General features: G+C 43.2%; 1 protein-coding gene across 6 annotated transcripts in view; it reads right to left on the bottom strand.

Moving 5' to 3' along the window:
• The window catches only part of DICER1 (dicer 1, ribonuclease III), a 74,578-nt gene extending 72,194 nt beyond the window's left edge, over positions 1–2,384 (bottom strand). For 3 of the 6 annotated variants that reach the window (XM_036881991.2, XM_057488169.1, XM_036881993.2), the window contains exon 1: positions 2,246–2,384. The gene's annotated coding sequence lies outside the window, so the exon portion shown is untranslated. The other 3 variants (XM_036881988.2, XM_036881990.2, XM_036881989.2) reach the window with 2 other exon arrangements.
• Positions 2,385–22,352: the final 19,968 nt, after the last annotated feature.

Below are 22,352 nucleotides of genomic sequence, written 5' to 3'. Positions count from 1 at the left end.
GTAAAATAAGGACATACTGAGTGATGTGTCCTGGGGTCACAGTGAGGATTAAATGAGAATGTATATCAAAAGCAACTGAAACCTTGGCACACGATACAGGTCACTCCTTATTAATGTTTCCCTTCTCTCTTTGGTCACAAGTAATGACCACAGGATGGTAAGGTCAGAAGTCACAGAACAGTCTATGAAATACCTACTTTCTCAAATCAAACAAGCATCTCACATGTCACACAGTGGCAGGGAATGAATCTCTCAATGCCTTAAAAGTCATCCTTCCTAGAAGGCAGCACTACGCTGACAGCAACAGCCACTATCTAACACCACAAAATCAGGGTCAAATGAGAATCATGAGCCACAGCAAAATAAAATGTCTTCTAAAACCAAAACAGTTCAACTCAGCAAATAGCAAAACCACCTCACTATACAACTCACACACAGAGCCAGCCACAGGCATAATACAATAGACAAAACTTGGTCCTTAATAAGATGGCAGGATTAACAAGCAAAGCAAGCCCTTAGAAAAATAATTGCAGATCTTTTTCCTCCAAATTAAATTTGACTAATCTTTCCTTAAAACAGCATTTTGATGCCAAGAATAAACCCATTAACTCCCATTACCATTTAAACGTTGATACTGATATTAAAAGAAATATTCTACAATGTTTCTATTCTACATCCAGAGTTTTATAACACATGGCCTAAAATGAAGTTTTGAAATATTTATGAGTGCATATTACCACATACTACATGTAATATACATGTGCCATAGGTAGCTAGCTAGCTTTAAAGACAGTAATTTGTAAGATAAATTATTTCCGAACCTAAATATTAATATTCCCCAAAATATTATTAACACTAAAATTACTGTTCACCATCATCCTTCCTCTAATAAATTACACTCTTGGTTAGTATTTTTATTTAGAAAAATGTAATGTTCATACCAATAGGTAACCTTTTACAAAGTACATTTTTAAAAAGATTTCCAAGTTCCTTAACTCCTAACTTCTACCCTTTTCCATTCAGTGTGCTGCACTCGAAAAACAAGCAACGTAACTGAATATCATGATCGTTAAAACTCAGAAAATTCAAAGCAGCACAGACTTCCAATACTCTTGATAAGATGACTTTTTTTAAACCATAATAGTCCTAAGAAGGCTTAGACTTTTCAGTAACGTGCGCCTTTTAGCACGACTTTCTTTACAAAAGCAGACTGAGCACTACAGGGCAAGACTACCCAACTCATCTGCTTTTGCCAGTCTTCACGTTATTAAAGATACATGAAGTGGTTTGTTAGCTCTGTGCTTCGAGCAAAGTCATCGAGGCAGCTCAGCTTTTCTACACAACCTACACAAATCTGTTGTGCTAACTTAAAACATAACACTGATTTCCCAAAGATCAAAAACCCTGAAGACTCCTTTGCAGGGTCCAGGTGTTGTGGCACAAAAACATCGGAGGGGAGGGGCGAAAAGATGGCTTCGGCCACTCGCCCCGTGGGACCCAGATCTGGTCACCTGCCAACAAACACGAACAATCGTCCCCGGGCGGGACTCGAAGGCTCGCGCTTTCCTGCCAGCACCGAGAGCCCCGGCTCCCTTCTCTCCCGGCCCTTGCCAAGGTGTCCACTGAGGAGGCCCCGCGCGGGGACCCCCACCACCGCAGGTCCCGAGGATGCTCCCGAGACTCTGCTGTCGATTCCGCTCCCCTGCCAGGTGCCTAAGCGGACCTGTCAAAACCCCTGCCCTTCTCCACGGGCCGGGGGCGGGCGGTAAGGATCTGCTCCACTCCGCATCCCTAGGCGCCCGCGTCCCCATCCAGGGCCCGAGCGGCCGCACAAAGTCCCTCCGAAGCGCAGGCTCAGGAGGGGCACGGAGCCCAGCGGGTGGACGCCCGCCCTGCAGGCCGCGCCGCCTGGGACCAGGCGAGGACGCGCCATCTGCCTGCACCGGTGTCCCCACTGCGGGCCAGGCCCGGAGCGCGGGGCCAGGACGCGGGCGCCCACGCGGGCGTCGCCGCGGAGGCGGGTGCGGGGCCGGGCGGAGCTGCTCCCCGCCCAGGACACAAAGCGGCTCCACGGGAGCCCGCCTCACCTGCAGCACGGGGCGCCGCGGGCCTTCGAGAACCATCGGAGCCCGCTCCGGCGCGCGCTTCACAGCCCAGGCCTCCCGGTGCCGCCCGGCGCCGCCGCCGCCGCCATTTCCTCCCGCTCGCCGTCGCCTTGTCCCCGCTGTCAGGTTACTCCATTCACCTGGGCCTGGAGCAGCCTGCGCCGCGCCTCCAACTCGACCCCTCCCGCCGGCGCCTGCGGAGACTACGCAGCGCCCAGCTCGCCCGCAGCCCGCGCACGGCCCGCGGCAACGGCGCACAGCCGCTTGGAGAATCCCGCGGGCGTCCGCACCGCCCCCGCCGCGCCCCCACGCTCCGCTCACCCCGCTCGCTCCGCGCCCGCATGAGAGAGAGCCTGTGATTGGACAGAGCGCGGCGGTGAAAGGTTAATCCCGGCCCCCCAGCCACTCAGGAGCCGGGAGACAGCGGACGCGGGCGGCGGAAGCCGTTTTGGTGTTTGCGGCCCAGCGCTGGGACTGGCCCGGGGCGTTCAGTTGCCTGCGGCTGGGCGCCTGTGCTGCCCTGTGCGGTTAGCGCGTCGGGGTTGTGGATGCTTGCCTAGCTTGCCGAGACCTCCGGGCTCTTGGCGTTGGTCAGCCTCCATTGTTGCCCCTGTGGCACCCACTTTCCCCGTGCCACGGTTCCAATTGTTCTCAGGAGGGCTCAAGCCACCTCCTCCCCTTTTAAAGGACCTTCCTACTCGCCTGCTTTTGCCTGCGTTCGTGGGTGCAGGGCCCTCCTCATTTGAGGAGACAGAATCCACTCCACCCCCCACCCCTGCCGGGAACTGGGATAACCAGATAAAGAATTGGAGACAGTGGCCCCACTTATGTAAATTGTTCGTTTGCATAGTTCGCAGTTAGCCCTCTACCCGTACCCGGTAGCTGTACCCGGTAGAATTAAAATAGGGGTGGAGATCAAGTAAGTGAAAAGCTTAAAGAAAATCCTATCCGTTTATCACAAAATGTAGGCATCTTTTGCAGTGGACTCGCCTGGTACACCGATTTAGTCCAGACAAGGTATGGGGCCAGAAACCACACCCCTGCTGATAAGAGCACTGCTCACCTACTGGGTGCCAGACACTTCCCAGGACCGTGCTGATCCATACTGCGGCCACCAGCCATGTGTGACTACTGAGCACTTAAAATATGGCTGGTCCCAATTGAGACGTGCTCGTTGGAACTCAGATGTATGTATTCCTTACCAAAAAATGTAAAATATTTCACTAATAGCTTACTATATTGATTACATGTTGAAATGATTAATATTTTTATATATTGGGATAAATGTGGCCATTTACATCTTTTTATGTGAACGTGCGTAATAGAAGAATTTTAATGGCTTAAGTGGCTCAAATTACAGTGACATTGGACAGGTTGTTCTATGACTCAAATGCATGTGATCTTTATGTGGACCCTGAGAAATGGGTGCTGTAACTGGCCCCCAATTTAACCAATAAAGAAACTGAAAAACCTCCAGGAAGTAAGCAGCTAATAAGTAAACAACTGAGACTTGAACCCAGATAGTCTGGCTTCAGGACTTGTGTGCTCAGTCACTGTGCTCAAGTTTTGATCATATATTTACTGTAAATTGGCCTTAAGTTTCATGGAAACATAGAATGTTCATGGGCAAAATTAGGAAGTAGAATGCTCTGGGCAGGCCTCTGTAGAAAAAACATTTCTTCTGTGTCAAGCACTGTGGGCAGTAGGCCTCCCCCAGTAACACACCTAAAGGCTTTTGGAGATAATCATCTCTGAGAAGAATGGCATCTCAAATAGGGACTGGGATCCCCTAGCAGTGAGAATTTGTGGTCAAGTAACACTTCCAGCCCTTCCTGCTGTCTTCTCAATCTGTCAAGACTAGTTGGGCTTTTCCATCAGCAGACTTGTCTGATCATCAATTAAAAAAATTTTAACTAAGTAGTACATACATATGGTTCATCAGAAAGCATAAAAAGATGTAACAGTACAAAGAATCTGCCCCATGTCCCAAACAGTTCATTGCTCATTCCTCTGGAGAATTTTTTTTTATGTATGTATAAGCCAAGACATTCCTCATATACAAAAATAGTAGCATGCCATACACGTTTACTATACCTCGCTTTTTTTACTTGCTGTATCAAGAAGATATGTGTATGGTGAGAACATGCAGAGCTCTCTGCTATATTTTTCGATCCCCATAACATTTTGTAGCAATGTGCTATAATTTGTTTAACCAATTCTCTACTGATAGACATTCAGACTTCCAGTCTTTTGCAATTAAACATTGATCCATTTGGAACTGATTCTGTATATGGGGTGAAGTATAGATGTAAATTCATTTTTTTCCAGATGGCTACGCAATTTGCCATTTATTAAATGGCCATTTGTTGAAAAGTTCACTTCTAAACTCTATTTTGTTCTGATGGTGTATCCATGCTCTAGTTGCTGACTTGTTTTAAATCTGGAGACATAGACTCTTATAAGGGATAGTATTTCATACTTTGGATCACTAGAAATCATAGAGCTAATATTTCAGCCCGTGTTAAGCTGAACACGTACAGTACCATGTGGTATGGATTTTCTGTGGGCCAATTTTTATTTTCCTGTTGCCCTGATTATTTCCTCAATTTGTTTTATTTTTTTGTAGAACAATCCAGGATATAAATATACCTTTGTTTAAGACTCTCTGTTTGTAAGTAATAGAAACCAACCTGAAGTAGCTTAACAAAATGGGAAGAATTTACCAACCAAAAGGGAAGAAATAGAAGCTTCTCACAAAAGCCAGGAGCAGGAATACATACAGCTACATCTTAGCAAAGATCTAAAGCCAGGAGTTGAAAAGCTTCAAGGAATTCAAAAGATACTCTGTATCCTTCATGATTTTTTTTCTGTGTATCTGCTTCATTTATGTATCTTTCTCAACTGACTGGTTTGCTCTACTTTTCCATCTGCATAGAATATAGCCACCCGCATATTCAGCTAGGAAATAAGCCAGGGTGAAGGCCAGAGCCCAAGTAAGGAAGGTGGAGCAACAGTCCTACAAAGTCAGGTAACTGATATATACAGGGGGACTACGCAAAGAAAAGATTATATTAAGGATAATGGGAGTCAAATTTCTCACTCTGTGAGAAAAGGGTTACAAATACAGAAAGGCAAAAAGCAAGAAAGTTTGAGTGATTGGATTGGAACCGGAGGTACTGAGGTGAATTCAAGGATTCAAGGTTTTCAATAGCTACAGACAGATACATATACACATACATGCATACATACATATATACATACATACTCCCTAGCTGGGCCTGTTGAGAAGGACCTTGAACAGCACCACAATAACCAGGAGACTACCTACACCCAAATTAAACACCTTTTTCCACTAAAAGGAACCTGGGCTCCTTGAATTTTAATGTTAGGGCAGAGGAAGTATAAATAACTTCTTATGCCAGAAAATATGAAAACGTTGAAAGAATGATGGAAACACTTCAAAAAGACAAAGCAGTCAGTTTAAAGGGGCTCCCACTGGCCAAATCTGAGACAATTTGAGCATCAGAACAAATAATGATACCAAGAGATCATATCACATGGAATAAAATAGCATCCATGAGTCCACACTGCTATTTTCAAAAAAATAAGGAGAAAAAAACATATCTTCCTTAGAGTAGAATGTAATTAATAAGTAGGGAAGGAATAATGAAATGAGAAAAATTACCATTTGGCAGTCATCAGACAAGAAATACTAATTTTTGCTAAATCTAGTGGGTAAAAGTTAGACAAGGATAAGATGTTTACACAGGCTCAAAGCATGTCTCCATAAAACACTTATTTAAAATTAAAAATTTACAAAAGAGAATCTAGCAGATACAACCTTATTCATATTCAGAGTTAACTGTCATGCAAAGGGTCACAGACACACCCCACAGAAACACATCCACGCATATTCATGAAACAAAGGTACTGTATCATAAATGACAGTTCTCCCCAAATTGATCTGTAGATTCTACGCATTTCCCATCAACACCCCAGTAGGCTTTTTTTTTTAAATAAAATTTACAAGTTGGCAAGTTGGGATGCAACTTCCTGATTTCAAGATTTACCGTAAAGCAATAATAAGCAAGATGTTGTGGTGTTGATGTAAGGACCAAAATATGGATCAATGGAAAATAATAGGATGTCAAAAGAAAAAAGAAAAGAAAAATAATCACACATATATGGTCACTCAATTTTTGCCAAAGATGGGAGAGCAACTCAATGGAGAGAACAAATAGTCTTTTCAATAAGTGGTGCAGGAGCAATTAGATATCTATATGCAAAAAAAGAAGAAAGAAGAAGAGTAGGGGGATAGAGAAGAAGGAGGAAGAGAATCTTAAATCACACCCAGTATATATACAACTATTAACTCAAAATGGGTAATAGGCCTAAATATAAAACTAAAAATGTAAGACTTCTAGATGAACCGTAGGAGAAAATCTTTGTAATTTGGGTTAGGCACTGGTTTCTTTAATAGAAACAAAAAGTATGAGCCAGAATATTTTTTTAATTGATAAATTGGACTTCTCAAAATTCAAAATGTCTTTTTGAAAAAGACACTGCTAGGAAAATGAGAAGACTGGCACAGACTGGGAGAAGGTAATTTTGAAATATGTATCTGATAAATTATTTGTATCCATGATATATAAAGAACTCTTACAACTCAATAATAAAGACATAACCCAATTTTAAAATATGAGCAAAATATTTCTACAGATGCCTTAAAGGACCAGTAAAGATATACAGCAAATGAACATGTAAAAAAATTCCTCAACATCATTAGTTGCTACAAAAGTGCAAATTAAAACTACAATGCGTATCTACTAAAATGGCTAAAAAGATCAACCTTATCTAATGCTGACCTGGATACAGAGCATTTAGAACTCTCATACAGTTTGGCAGTTTCTTATAAAGTTAAATATATACTTTCCATATAACCTAGCAATCTCAATCCTACATGTTAACTTTAAAGAAATGAAAACAAAGACTTGTATGTGAATGTTTATAATAATGTTATTCACAAAGGTCAAAAACTGGAAACAATCCAAATGTCATCTCTTAGAAAAACAAACTGTAGTACAACCACACAATGGAATACTATGCAGCTATCAAAAAGGAATGGACTATTGTTATATACACCAACACTGTTGAATCTTAAAGGTATTATGTCAAGTGAAAGAAGCCAGACACAAAAGGTTACATCCTGTAGGATTCCATTTATATAACATTCTGGAAAAGGCAAAAGTACAGTTTAGGGAAAGAAATCAGACCAGTGGTTGTTAGGTGCTAAATGTGAAGGAAGGGATTAAGGAACTTTCTGGTGTGATGGAAATGACCTATATCCTGATTGTGGCAGTAGTTATACACTTGTCAGAACAAATTGAACTATACACTGAATTTTACTGAATTTAAACTAGACCTCCATAAACCTGCCTTCAAATCAAAATCTATGACTCCTCAATGGAGCTCACTTAGGTTTTAATGGTCACCCTAGGCTCTAGACAACCAATGCACAAACCATCTTTGCCTCACACCACAGTGACTCAGACATGAAACCCAGCCTCCCTCCATCTCCACAAGCTTATTTACTCTCCCTAAGCATAACAACCATTACCCCAAATGCATGATTGTGTTAGGAAGGGAGGGAGGTAGGATGGGGAGAAAGGAGAGAATTTGCCTCATGTCAGGGAAAATAACTTGCATTGAATAAAGGCATTGTCCTCCAAATGACATCCCATCACTGTAGGGCTCCTTTGTGCCTTCAGCTTGCTTCACTCCCTCCCTCTCTCCTCTTTGGTGATGTTTTTTGTTGCTATTGTTTTTTCATCTCTTGGGGACTGAGAATAAAATTTTCATCCTCCACCCTCCCAGAATAACTGATTGTTCTTTCACTGTAACAACATGTAACCCCCAGAAACAGTCCAAATTGATCAGTTCCACGTGAATACACATGAATACTCCTGAAAACTTGCTATTTAATGACAGCCTCTACTTTCTGAAAGTCAGACGATTAACAAACTTCAGTCCAGTAGCCATATTTCCATAGATAATAATCAATCCCTGGACACTCCTATTTCTGCAAGTCCACCAATCCCTGGGCTCCACACTTCCCAGTGCCTGTTTTAAATCAGCCATTTGCTTTGATCATGAAGACTGTGCCTTGCACGCACAGCTCTTCCGTCTCTTAAGCAACAATAAATTTACCTCTTTAACTCGGATACTGAGTCCTGGCCTCTTCCTCAGACAGGTCTTAGTGCTTGCTGACATCCGTAACCCTCAAGGGGTCACCCAGTCTGATTAGCTTAATCAGAGTAGTTCCCCCAAGAGGGTCCCTTTCCTAGGAGAAATGCTGAGTGTTAGCTGTTACAAATATCTCCTCTCACTCATTATAAAAACACTAAATATTCATTGAGCACTTTTGTATGAGACACTCTTTCAGGTGCTAGAGCTATAGAGTTCAAAAAGGTAGACATGGTCTCTGTTCTCCTGGAACTTACAGTCCAGCAGGAGAGAATGTTAAAAGAACATCAGCAAAGTTTGGTGATTGCTATGACAGATGCACACGAATGGATATGGGGCCTCACAATAGGGGAACCTAACTTAGTCCATGGGGGTCAAGCAAGTTCTTAAGTAAGGAACTTACTTGCAGGCTGAGACCTGAAGTACTGATAGCCGTTAAAGGGTAGGGAGCTTTCCTCAGAGAGAAGGAACAGATGCCCAAAGCCCAGAGCCAGAGTTGTGGCTCATTCAAGGAACTGAGGCAAGCCCAGTTTTGACCCAGGGAGCAAGAGATGAGGAAAGACAGGCAAACAGCACCAGAACACAAAGGAACTTGTGTATCATGCTAAGGATTTACTGTTTCATCCCAGCGATGAAAAGCCATAGGAAGGTTTTTTAGCCAAAGGCGATGTGAGCAGATACACATTTTTAAAAGTTCACTCCGGCCAGTGTAGAAAAGAGAGAAGACCCGAACAGAAGGGTTCATTTGTAAGAGTTTAAAGGTGTGGGGCTTCATGGCCAGGAGAGCCTTCATGGAGAAAGACGTAGCTGAATTCTAGATATTTGGAAGGTTAAAATATGAATAGTTCACTCTCTTTCTTTTGTAGTTGTGGTTTTGAGGTCACCAACACCATTTTCTAGAAAGCAGAAGGTACAATTTTAGGATAGAACATTGCCAGGCATTAGACTCTGAGATCAGATCAAAGGGTCTTGTTAACTGTGATTATGATTAACAGCAGAGTTTACTGTTGTTGCTTTTATTTTAACAAAATAATTAAAACAACTGAACATGAGCCTTAGTCTATTCTAATAGCATTTTCAGTGGGAATAAAACAGAGAGAAAAATACACCAGTCAGGCACATTCAACACCTTTTTCACTGTCCCCAGTTCATAAATTATATCATCTTCTCTTTAGGCTTGAGTAAAATCAATGTTTCTTGGCATCTCCTCATTCTAGGTGACTTGTTTCTTTCATGTCTTTTGCCCCTCACATCAGCGCTGAATTCCTGAGGCTTGATTCATTTAGAATGAAAGAATCCTGACCTTCGGACTTTGCAGTGTTCTACCAGGGAAAAATACAGCTGTTCCCAGCACCCTGAACTGCTCTCCTACAATTTCAGTATCTTTTCACCCATACTGGGGAAAATAAAACAACAGGAAGGTTACAGCCATGGAGTGTCACGGCAGGACACAGCATTTGATTGACTTTTCCCCTAATTGGGCGATACCAATTTTCCCATACCTTAGCATCAGCTCTTTTTCATTTGAAAAAAAAAAAAAATAGTACACGCTTCATTTATATTGAATTGTTACTTAGTAAACAACATCCTTGCAGCAGTAATACTTCTGCTGAACCAATTTCTAAAGCTGTTTGGAGTTACAAAGTCAGGTTTACCCAGATTTTTTTAAATCAGTTACGGTCTAAACTATTGGAGTTTAAAATAGATTTGAGTGACTTTATCATTCATTCCTTTTCACTTCCCTACCACTCACCAACCCATTTTCCTAGATAAACTTATTGCGGTTTTTCCTCCTAGTTCTCACACTCCAGAGTTTCTTCCTTGCCATTCTCTGACACCTTCCGTGTGTGACAGGAGGCAAGCAGCTCAGAACAAGGCAACTACCAGGGTGGCTCCCAACCATGGTCTGAATGTTTGGGCCCCTAAAAATTCCTCTGTTGAAACCCTAGCCACCAAGACGATGGTAGGAGGAGGTGGGGCTTTGAAGAGGTGATTAGGTCACAGGGTGAAGCCCTTGTGATGGGATTGGTGCCCTTGTACAGTGGCCCCCTGAAAGCTCGCCCCTTCTACCATGTGACACAGCGAGGAGTCAGCAGTCTGCAGCGGGAGAGGGCATCCACCAGAAGCCAACTGAGCTGACGCCCTCACTTTGGACTGGTAGTAACACCAGTCTGTGGTACTTCATTACAGCAGTCTGGACAGACTGAGACAGTCCCTGTGGGCATCCAGCCCCTGGGGACACTCTGACACGCTGTATGTGTTAGCGGGCTAGGGCTGCTGTACAAATACTGCACCGTGCGTGGCTTACACAATGGAATGAACTATCTTATAGTTCTGGAGGCTGCAAGTCTATGATCAAGGTGTCAGCCGTGCTGGTTTCCCCTGAGGCCCCTTTCCTGGACTTGCAAATGGCCGCCTTCTTCATATATGTCACATGGTCTTTCCTCCATGTGCCCACATGCCTGTAGTCTCTTTTTGTGTATCCAGATTTCCACTTTTTATAAGGATGTATTGGATGAGGGCCCACCCATATGACCTCATTTGACCTTAATCACCTCTTTAAAGATGCTGTCTTCAAATACAGTCACATTCTGAGGTTAGGGATTAGGGCTTCGACATAGGAATTTTGTGGGACCACAACCCAGCCCTTAAAACCATACCCTGTTTCTGCCACCATGGGGGGGCTTAGGAGACACATAACTGACCCCCAGAATGCCATCCCAGTCTGAACACTGGTGGGAGCCACCTCCCTTTCTGTTCAGTCCCTGATTATGACCTTCCCTCTTACCTAATAATTTAGAGGAAAAACAGAGGCTATCAGGTGAGAGTCCCCTGAGATCTCCTTAACCTTCAGCCTCCTCTCCTTCCAGATCTAGGGGCACCTCTTTCCATTTCATGTACCACATTGCTTCTAGCCTGACTTCTAATACACCAATCCGATTGACTCATTCTTCCGCTTAAAATCTTCAATGACAGCCCCCACTCCAGACTTTTTAGTATGGCATTCGAAGTCCCTTGTACCCCAGCTTACACCTGGGTTTCCAGCCTCATGTCCTACCTGTAATCCTTGCTGTCTATTTTCTGGTAACACTGACCTCTGCTCCTCCAGAGGTACAATGTGTGGGTCCCTATGTGTTGACCAGAGTCAGTCGTGTAGTTATACTCCAAGTACCTGCTGGAAAGCGTTTCCACTGTGCCTCTGTCTGTGACCCTGCTTATGATTAACAACTTTACTCCCATACTACCTCATACCCAGCTGAGATGTCACCTGTAGGCACCTGTTCTTAAGTCTCCAGGTAGGATTAGTGCTATGGTGGCACTTAGTATTTACCACTATCTTAGCATTAGTCAATGATATAAAGCAGACCTTTTCCCTGGACACCTCCCTATGCTATGCTCAGCCCCTTGGGAGCAGAGAATGTGCCATATTCTTGGGCTCTATTCTTCCAAAGTGGCTGTCACTGAATTGGTTCTCAGATACCAAAGGATAGAAAGTAGGCTGGCTCCAGAAATAGATTCACTCCCATGGGGCTTCTTCCAAAGTGTAGCAACTCTTTCCAGGGGAGGCCCCGGGCTTCGGCTGCAGTCTTCTTCTCTTTTAAAGTATACCCACTGTGCAGAGCTTGACTGCTTGCCCCATGGAACTATGTGGCTCTGTGAATGTTTCAATTTCCCACCCACAGTCTCCTCCCAAAAATCCAGTCAGGTTGAGAATGTGCAGCTCTCCTTAGAACGACATTTCCTTGGGCTTCCCCACCTTTGTGCCAGGTCAGGTGAGCCATGTTTTCTCAACCACTCAGAACTATTAGTTTTGCTTAGAGAAGGGCATTTCCTCTGCTCACTGTTCAATTGTGCTGCAGAGCATCTTCCCAGGGACCACTGCCGTCTGCCTTAAAGCCACCAAAGCCTGAATGGTGCTGCCAGAAAGGTTGCAGTCCAGTGGCTCATTGCAGACAAGCTGTTTTCTTAGTTGATTGTTCATTACAGCTTGTCTGTATTGATCAATTCCTTGGGATGGCAATTAACCAAAACCAAAGCTAGCTACCTTAACTTACAAAGGGATTTTGTTGAAAGGATACTGTAAAATTCCACAATATATCCTGTTATATGTGAGGGAGAGCTGAATAATCCAGGAGGAGGACAGGAAGCAGGACAGTGTTGGAGACTCAGCAGCGGAAGTTGATGCACCATCTCTCTGGCATTCTGCCATCTATGCGACTCAACACCCATAAGTTGCAGCTCAATATTCACAATGCCTGGATGGAAGCATCTGATGGGCCCAGCTTAGGTCATGTGGCTACTCTCAGCTCAAGTGAAAGAAGTATGGATGTTGAAAAACTCACGGGGATGTAATGTATAGCACGTGACTATAGTTAATAATACTAGACTCCATATTTAAAAGTTGCTAAGAGAATAGATCTTCAAAGTTCTTATCACAAGAAAAAAACTTTTGTAACCATGTATGGTGATGGAAGTGAACCAGACTTATTGCCAGTGAGCATTTCAAAATATGTACAAATGTCAAATTACTATGTTGTACACCTGAAACTGATCCGTTTTATGTTAATTATTTTTTTTTGGAATGGGACCTGGGCATTCTTTTTTTTTTTTTTTTTTTTTGAGAGGGCATCTCTCATATTTATTGATCAGATGGTTGTTAACAACAATAAAATTCTGTATAGGGGACTCAATGCACAATCATTAATCAACCCCAAGCCTAATTCTCAACAGTTAATTATATTTTTTTTAAAAACAAGAAAGAAAAAAAAAAACATGGCTGTTGAGTCTCCCACTGTGGGCAGGTGTCTGTTTCCTCTTTCTGCTGTAACAAATTAAACACAAACTTAGTGGCTTCAAACAACAGAAATGTATTTTTTTACAGTTCTGGATGTCAGAAGTCTGACATCAACTTCACTGGGTTTAAAGCCAAGGTGTTGGCAGGGCTGGTTCCTTCTGGAAGCTCTGAGGGGAGAAGTCATTGCCCCGAATCTTTCCACTTCTCCTGACTGCCTGTATTCCCTGGCTTGTGGCCCCTTCCTTCCACCTTCAGAGTAACTCATTCTGCTTCCAATGTAACAGCACTTCCACTCCTCTGTAGTCAGACCTCTCTGCCTCCCTCTTATAAGGACACTTGAGCTTTAGTGTTTACCTGGATGATCCAGCATAACCTTTCTACTTCAGGATCCATACTTTAATCTTATCTGCAAAGTCTCTTTTGCCAGATAAGGTAACTTTCACCGGGCCAGGGATAAAGACAGAGATATCTTTGCAGTCTATCTTTATTCAGTATACCACAGACCGTAGGAAGTTTTCAGAGGACAGTTGGACAAACAATCCTAAAGATACCCAGTACTGATATGAACCGAATTGATGAATGTGAGTAATTGCTAAGCTCCAAGCATTATGCTAAATACCTTACATGTATTAATTTCAAGTGCTGCTTTAAGAGTGGGTTTATAGTTATCCCAATTTTGCACATAAAGAAATTAAGACTCAACAGACAAGGGGCACAGAATAGTGATAAAAACCTCCATGGATAAGAGACAAAGTCACATAACAATTCGTAGTGGGTTTGGGATTTAAATCCCAAAGACTGTCTCACTTTCAGGCCTGAGTCACTTTCAGGCCTGATAGCTTTTTATCACTTAGGCTAAGCTCCCCGAAAGCCACCCCATACCATTTCTGGGCTCACTGACATGGGAGGCCTAATAGACACTGGGAGATTGGTTAAGGCAAATTCTAAGGTCGGCAAAACTTGTCGGCAACACTCTCTATGGCTTTTCCTCCTTTCTGACAACCCTCTTCCGCAGTACTTAATACTATTCCTAGTAAATCCACTCCTTCCTCCAGCTTTCCCTTCCCCAAATAAAAACACTGCTCCAGACCCATCCAACTTAGTTAAGGTGACTATATAATTTATTGTCTAGACCTCAGCAATAGCGAAATTCTCTGAATGTCCTGTCTTGGTTAAAGATGTCACTCAAGTCCAGTTAGTGGCCCAGTGCTGTCCATTCCAAAGGTGAATTTGATCTCCCTCTTGTGATTCTGTTTCCTCCTGTTTATAATGTCACTGCCCTGCTTCTGATACTCTGCTTCTCCTCTGAACTATTACAGTAGCCTCCTAACCAGTCTCTCTAACCTCCAGTGTTAACCTGCCACAACCTACCCTCTGCTTTGTTTCCAGGTGATTTTTCTCTGGTCTCAGCCTTGCTGAAAGTTCTTGACGCTCTCTGTTGCCTGCAGACTTTTCAACCTGGAGTTCACGGTTCTGCAGAAGCTGCTCCCTGCTTATGTACCTCCTTGCCCTGCCATCTTACTGTTAGCCACACCAGGCTACCCTGTTTCCTAAACACATGACAGTATTTCACACTTCTAGGTAGTTATGCCTGCTGTTCCTCTTGCCCAAAATGCCCTTCCTCTCTTTCTGTGCCCTTAGAAATCATACCATTCTTCGTGCTTTAGGGTTTATCCTCACTTCTCCTCCTGCGTGAGGTCACCCATTCTGAGACCGGATGCCCTGCTGCTCCAGCTCTCACTGCCTAAGCACAGTGATTGTTTTCCTTCTCTCTACTTTCAAGGCACCTCGCATATACTTTATTCTAGCACTTAACCACAGGGCGTGGTTTTCACCTGAGTGTTTTTCCATCTACTAGACAGTAGTTGCTGGAGGTTCTCCCAGCTCAGAACATGCTATGTGGTCTCTGCTAGGAGTAACTGCTGTAAATAAATGAGCTGCTCCGTCAAGGAACCATCACCTCTGACCATGTCCTTTCATTGGAATGCTGGTCAGCTGGGGATAAATGAGAACACCATTGGCCTCGCCTTACCTTTGCTCCTGGCTTTCAGTTTCTTTACTCACCTCACCAGCACTTTCCACAAGCCCTTTCTCCTCTTGTTTTCAATTTTATCCCACTCCAAAGACTGGCTTTATCAAAGTGACTCCTTTTATACCATAATACCTCAGCCCTTCTGAGGCAGCACAGGATTACCAGATCACCAAATTTCAGTCAGCTGGGCTAGGAGCTGCCTTACAACTGTTCAACTAGGAGAGCCCGAGGGCCACATCCTTCTGTTAAACGTGCAATCGATAAAATGCTCTGAGCATGACATTGTTTACAAAACTGCTAAATTCATTTCATTTTGAAAGTAAACTAAGACCCATAAAGTAAAAACCCAGAGATATCCAATTCAAAGTATTTACAGTAGATGGAGCTATATATTTCACTGTGATCTACCCTGTATTTCATATATCATGTGAAATTAATGTTTCAGTTATCACTTCATGCTTTTTGCTTAAATATATTAAAAGCCATGAGACTCACTTGTCCTGTTTATCCCTGTTAGCTATAAATTGTTAGAAAATGTTATTAATTTCTCTAAAAATTATACTGTGATTAAAAGCAATTGGCACAAGTAATAGATATTATTAAAAGCCAGAGGTAAACCCTAATTAAACTATGGGCGTTGGGTAAAAGTGATGTCAATGTAGGTTCATCAGTTGTAACATATGTCCCACTCTAGTGATGGATATTGATAACAGGGGAGGCTCTGCATGTGTGGGGAAAGGGGTACATGGGAAATCTCTATACTTTCCTCTCAATTTTGCTGCGACCCTAAAACTGCCCTAAAAAATTAAAGCCTTAAAAAAAGATATAGCCAGAAATACAACAACATCTTTAAGGCTCCAATAGATAAAATGTGCAAAGGACATTTATATTTCACATAAGGGCAGTCAATTCACAAATAAAGAAGTCAACCCCACTTTTAATCTTAAAAAAGAAAAAAGAAAAATGTATTTTCTAAAGTAACCAAAACTGTAAGCAGTAATGCCCAAATCTGGTGAAATTCTGTTAAAACTGTTATAGTCCTAATAATAATTATTGGTGCAACTCTTTTGGGAATCAATTTGGCAGGAAACATAAAAACAATCACTTCTGAGCTAATGATTATAATCCTGGGTACTTTTGTTAAGAAAGGAAGAAGCTAAATTCATGAAGCTCCTTATTATAGCATTTTAATCATAGTAAAACATTGGCAACAACCTAAATAGCCACTATGAAGAGACTAAGCAAAATATAATGTTAGCATGATGGAATACTCTGCAGCCATTAAAATATGTATGCAGTCCATATGGAGATATGAAAAATGCTTGAGTAAGGAGAGGGTTGGACCAAACATTTCAGAAAATAATCTTCTATCTGTGCTTTAGTTGGGCCTTGTTAAGATTGTACATAAAACATCAACTGAAGTAAATGGGAAAATTAAAATAGTGTATGTGTGAAGGGACTACCAGTGGAATTTTCTCCTTTAAAGTATTTTTTGTTGTTACAGTGTTTTTGCAGTTAAAATTTTTCGGTTACTCTAACCTTTTATTGCTGTATCAAAGCATGTAGAAATTTGTTTTGATTCATAATTTTATATCTAATCAGAAATAATATTATTGTGCTTGGTCTTGGAAAGGACTGCTATCTTCCATCAATAGTGCACAGATTTCTGTCCTTAATCTTGTATAAAATTAAGTCACCAGACTACAAGATCTTTATAAGAGGGAGACATAATACCATATTAATCTATTTTCTTTAGGCTCAGCACAGTGCTTGGCATATATATAGTAGATGCTGGATATGAATTTTCCTTATTTGATATTAACTGACCAAGTAGTTAAGAAAATTCCTAAGCAAGCTGTTACCCAAAGCAGTGAGCTTGTAGTTCTGAGGTTGATAGATTGCCTCCTGATTTACCAGACCTAAGCTAAGCTGATGAGAGTCTGTGCATTGTTCAGTGAGTGACTTTTGAATGCCCACTGGATGTAGTCATAGAATAGGTTCACAGAGAGGGATGTGGTCCTAAAATAAGGACAACCACAGAGACAGAAGTATCTTTCAGTCTCATCTTTCTGTACTGAAGAATAAACTTCTAAGATTAGGGGGGCAATAAAGGGGTCAGGATTCCTTGGTTCCTTTTCCAGTATTTCCGATTCCAGCAGGATAGTTGCGGAAAACAACAAACACCCAAAGGATTTTTATTTTAAGGGCAAGACCCTTGAGTAGCACATGTCACTTTCACTTACATCTTATTGGTCAGAATGTAGTCACATGGCCACACTAAAGCTGCAAGCAAAGCTGGGAAATAGAGTCTTTACTAGGTGGCTAGGTGCCCGGCTACATGCTTCGAACAGATAGGAAGGTGCAACCAGCAGTTTGCCATAATAGGATATAAAAAAAGTATAATGACTTTCAGTGTGTCCATCAGAAATCTTCAACCACTGTCAACATTCACCAATTTTGTTTCATTGCTGCCTGTCCCCGCACCACACTTCTTTACCCCCTACATTTTTTTTCTGGATTATATTTATTGTGGTGAGATATATGTAACATAAAATTTGGATTATTTTTGGCATGTCATTTTACCCAAAAACACTTTAACATGCATCTCTGATAATGACTTTTTAAAACATAATTGTTTGCTATTTTTATACATAACAATAACTTGTTCATATCATTTCTAGTCCACATTAAAATTTCCCCATATGTTTAAAAGTCTTTTTTGTAGTAGTTTATTCAAATCAGAGTCCAGCCAAAGTCCACACATTTCATTTGGTTCTCACATCTTATAAGTCTCCTTTATCCTGTGACCTCTATTCCCACACCTGCTTTTTTAAATGTCACCAATTTATTAGAGAAACCAGGGCGTTTTTCCTGAATTCCACAATAGGTTTTTAATGTCTGTTGAATTAGGTCCTCAGGAAATAGTCTTTAGAATAAATTTCTAACATGAATTTCTAAAATTCAAAGGACGTGATCCTCCCTGTGCTTCTTGCTCACCCTATGGACAAGTGGAAGTGTTTGTCAAGTAGACTGTCACCAGCTGGGTGTTATCCCACCTCATTCCTCACAGCGGTAGGGTGGCATTTGAAATTGTATGCTAGTTTAGCATGTGTAAAGTAGTGCCTCTATTTACATTTTGCTAATTTAAAAGGTGTGAAGTCATACTTTTAACTTCTATTTTGTGAGTTGCCATTTTCACGCAGGTATTTTATGATACATGCTTTCTCTTATGTGACTTGAGTGTTCAGAGCCTCTCCCTAGGCAGATGGTGCGCCTCTAAGCCCTCTAGTCAATTCTATAGTAACTGCTGTGATAACATCCCGCAGTGAGAAATGCCGCAGTCATTGTAAAAACAATTCTCGGGTGGAATAAGATTATGGTCACAACTAACAAAGACGTACACAGATCCCATAGACGTAAGAACATTTGCTCCACAACCAACTTTACAAATAAAGTGATCTCTGCCCAGTTGTGACCTTTGGGTATTGGCGAGAGAAAATAATAATCAGATTTCATCTTGTAGAGCAGTTTTAGGGTTAAGGAAAAACTGAGCAGCAAGTACAGTAAATCCTACTCCCACCCGCTAGTAACAATTTCCCCTATTAATAACATCTTGCATTAGTATGGTACCTTTGTCACAAGCTATGAACCTACATGGATACATAGTCATCACCCAAAGTCTACACTGTATGTTAGGATCCACACTCGGTGTTGTAATTCCATGGGTTTTGACAAATGCGTAATGTCATGTATCCACTATTACAGTACTGTGCAGAACAACTTCCCTGCCCTCCACATCCCTGTGCTCCACCTATTCATCCCTGTCACCCTTCCCCATGAACCTTGGCAACACTGATCTTTTTACTGTTTCCATATGTGGATAAAGTGAAGGGTCCTGTGGCCAGGATTCTCACCTGGCCTGGTTGGCTCGCTCACCACACACATGTGGGCAATATGTTGTTAGTGACTCTATATAAAGAGCTCTGCCCAGTGCCCTGGGCAACACAGTGGCACAGCTGCAAGGCTGCAGGAGAGCAGGGCAGAGGCTGGAGTGGTGGTAGCGCCGAAGACAGAGACTGAGATGGCTCTGCTGGCAGAGAGGCCCAGAGGCAGGGCCCGGCTTGCTACATGCAGACTTGCTCTGAGTGGACAGGATTCTAGTGATTGACCTGCCACCGTGGGAATAAAATTGGCTATAACCCTTTCACCCCAAGAACATTCTACTGCATTTCTTTGGTCACATTGAATCCATAGTGAACTTGTTTGGGGCTGAAACCCATTGGGAAGACCATAGTCTTGCTGTTTCCTGAACTTCTTATAGCTGGGTTCACCCAGTGTGTAGCCTTTTCACTCTGGCTTCTTTCATTCAACAACATGCATTTCGGTTTCCTCCTGTTTTCATGACTTGGTAGCTCATTTCCCTGTATTGCTGAATGATGTTTCATTGGATGAATGTACCCCAGCTTGTTTGCCCACTCACCTATTGAAGGACATGTTGGTTGCTTCCAAGTTTGGCGATTATGAACACAGCCGCTATGAAAACCCTTGTGCAGGCTTTTGTGTAGACAGAAGTTTTCAACAACTTATTTGGGTAAATGTGCTCCTTGGTGAGCGTCAGACGGAAGCACTGCATCTTACTTTTATCTGACTTTTATCACCAGCACCTCGCCCCGTGCACCAGCAGGCCTCCTGCCCGGGAGTGTTTATGGAACAAGCTGCCATCTCTGGCCCAAACCGACAGCATGGTTGTGGGCAGGGGTCACCGAGGGTGCCTAGTTGCCTGTCCCAACCACATCCTCCTCCAGTTAATAGTTCATTCAGCAGTGTGTTCAGCCAAAGCACACCTTTCCTGACTACTCGGGAGCTGTGGTCAGTGACTAGCTCGGCAATGAGATGAAAGCTGAGGCGTTGTGTGGTTCTAGGAAGCCTCAGAGGCAGGGCCGGCTCGTTTCTGCCCCCTCCATTCTACAGCACACAACACAAATGTGTGGTTTGGATGGACAGACACTGTTTTGGACTGTGAGGTCAAGGATGGAGCCTAGGGCCAATGAAGCTGCAAGAACTCTGGGAGCAGAGGGAAGGACAGGGATCTTGCACGTGGGTCTCCAAAGCCTGTAACCAACTGCACACGATCACGCTCCAACTTGGGGCTTGAGTCTGCCAAACCAATCCTGGGTCGGTGGCCTCTCTTGACACAAAAGTAAAACTTCTATCATGTTTAAGCCATTGCTCTTGTGAGTTTTCAGTCAGAGGCAGATGAAGCGATTCTAAATGTTCTGGCAATTAATGAAAAGAAAAATATCATCCCATCTTCACATTTGAGCTTTTTATATCACAGCCACCCTGTCCAAAGTAAGACTCAAGCCCCAAGTTGAAGCATGATCATGTACCGTTGGTTACAGGCTTTGGAGACCCACGTGCAAGACTTATCATCCTATCGTGTTATCTGCCCCCTGCCCCGCTTTTTAACGTGGTCAGGTAGTTCAATGTATTTTCACCCTATATTTTCTCCTTTTCTCCATTCAAGCTGGGAACATGCTCTGCACAATGTTGAGGGAGGTTTAGGAAGGACCTGACATCTGTGTTCAAAAGATTAAAAATGCAAAGACAGGAGGGGGAGGGAGGGGAGGCCAGCCTGGGGAGTGAGACAGAGGTGAAGGTGGAGAGAGACCAGTCTGGGGGCTCCACAGGATGCAGGTGGGAATGGCTTCAAGGTGCATTGGGGACCTGAGATTCCAAACCCACCAGATTCCCAAGGCACAAATGTGACCCAGCAGCTGAGCACCTAAGGGACCTTGGGGTCTGCGCCTACCCAGGGTGGAAAGAAAGATGATCAGTCAGTACTCTGGGCATTCCCCAGCCAGGGGGCGAGCACCCTTGGACAACGGGAGGGGAAGGAGACATCTAATGGACATCTCAGCTGCACACGTGAATCTTCAAACTCCACGTCTGCCCTGTCCATGGCTTCCCCATCTCAGCCTACCTCTATCCTTCCAGCTGCTCAGGCCAAATCTTGGAGCCTTCTGACCTTTTTCTCTCACAGCCCATACCCAATCCCACAGCAAATCCACAAGGGCTGCTTTCAAAACATGTCCAGGTGCAAGCACTGCTTACCGCTCCACAGCTCCCACCTTGGTCTTACCATAGCCTTCTTTAGCAATGGGTCCTGCCTGGCCTCCAGGCTCTACCCTTGTTCCCAGAGTCTGTTCTCATCACAGCAGCCAGGATTAGCCTGCTAAGCCACATGTGCTCCAAACCCTCCAGTGGATCCCAGCTCACCTGGGTAGAGGCCAGAGTCTTCACCAAATCCCCAGGTAAATTCCTCTCCTGCATCTCTCTCACTGGGCTTCAGTCACACTGGGCTCTTTGTTGTCCCTTAAAAACACCAACCATGATTCCACCTCAGTGCCTTTGCACTAGCTGCTGCTTGGAAGCCCTTCCCCTAGATACTCAGTGATCCATCCCTGCATCTCTTTCAGATCTGTAGTCAAATGTCTCTCCCTACAGAGGTCCCTCCTGGCTACCCCATCAACATTCCATCACCTCCCCATCCACCCCAATCTGATCCTCGTTCTTGATCTTTCTAAGAACACTTATCGATATGTATCTGCCATTCGATATATTGAACTTATTTTATGTCTCTCCTCCCAGACTAAAATGTAAGCTCTATGAGCACAAGGACTTTGATTTTGTTTATTACTCTGTTCTCAGCAACCAGAACAGTGCTTAATACTTAGCAGATGTTGAAAAAATATTTGCCACATCACCTTTTAATTTGCTTTCCCTCATGCCCTGCCTCATTCCTGCTGCCCCGGGATCACGCTCAGCCACCAGGGATGCAGCGGCACCTCAGCTTTGACTCAGGCTGTTTTCTGGGGAACCCAGGCTGCCATAGTAACTTGCTGTAGGTCACACAGCTTGTAGGACAGGATTCAAGCCCAGGCAGGCGGTCTAAGTCTACAGCTCTGTAGCTCCTACGACTACTATTGCTTCATCTTGGAGCTTCATGTGCAAAGACAAGTTAACAGCTTTAAAAAGGGTACATTCCCTACAGTCTCTACAATTCTAAAGCTAGTTGGCTTCACTTTTACCCTGGCAACAGGACTCTTTTTTGGGACAAAGGAGAGGCAATATAATTTCTGTTTAACACATGGAAATAAGAATTATCAACGAGATG

The sequence above is a fragment of the Manis pentadactyla genome, chromosome 11 (assembly GCF_030020395.1).
Source record: "Manis pentadactyla isolate mManPen7 chromosome 11, mManPen7.hap1, whole genome shotgun sequence".
Classification (NCBI taxonomy): Eukaryota; Metazoa; Chordata; class Mammalia; order Pholidota; family Manidae; genus Manis; species Manis pentadactyla.
Note: the sequence above shows the minus strand (reverse complement) of the source record. Positions and strands in the feature narration are given on the sequence as shown.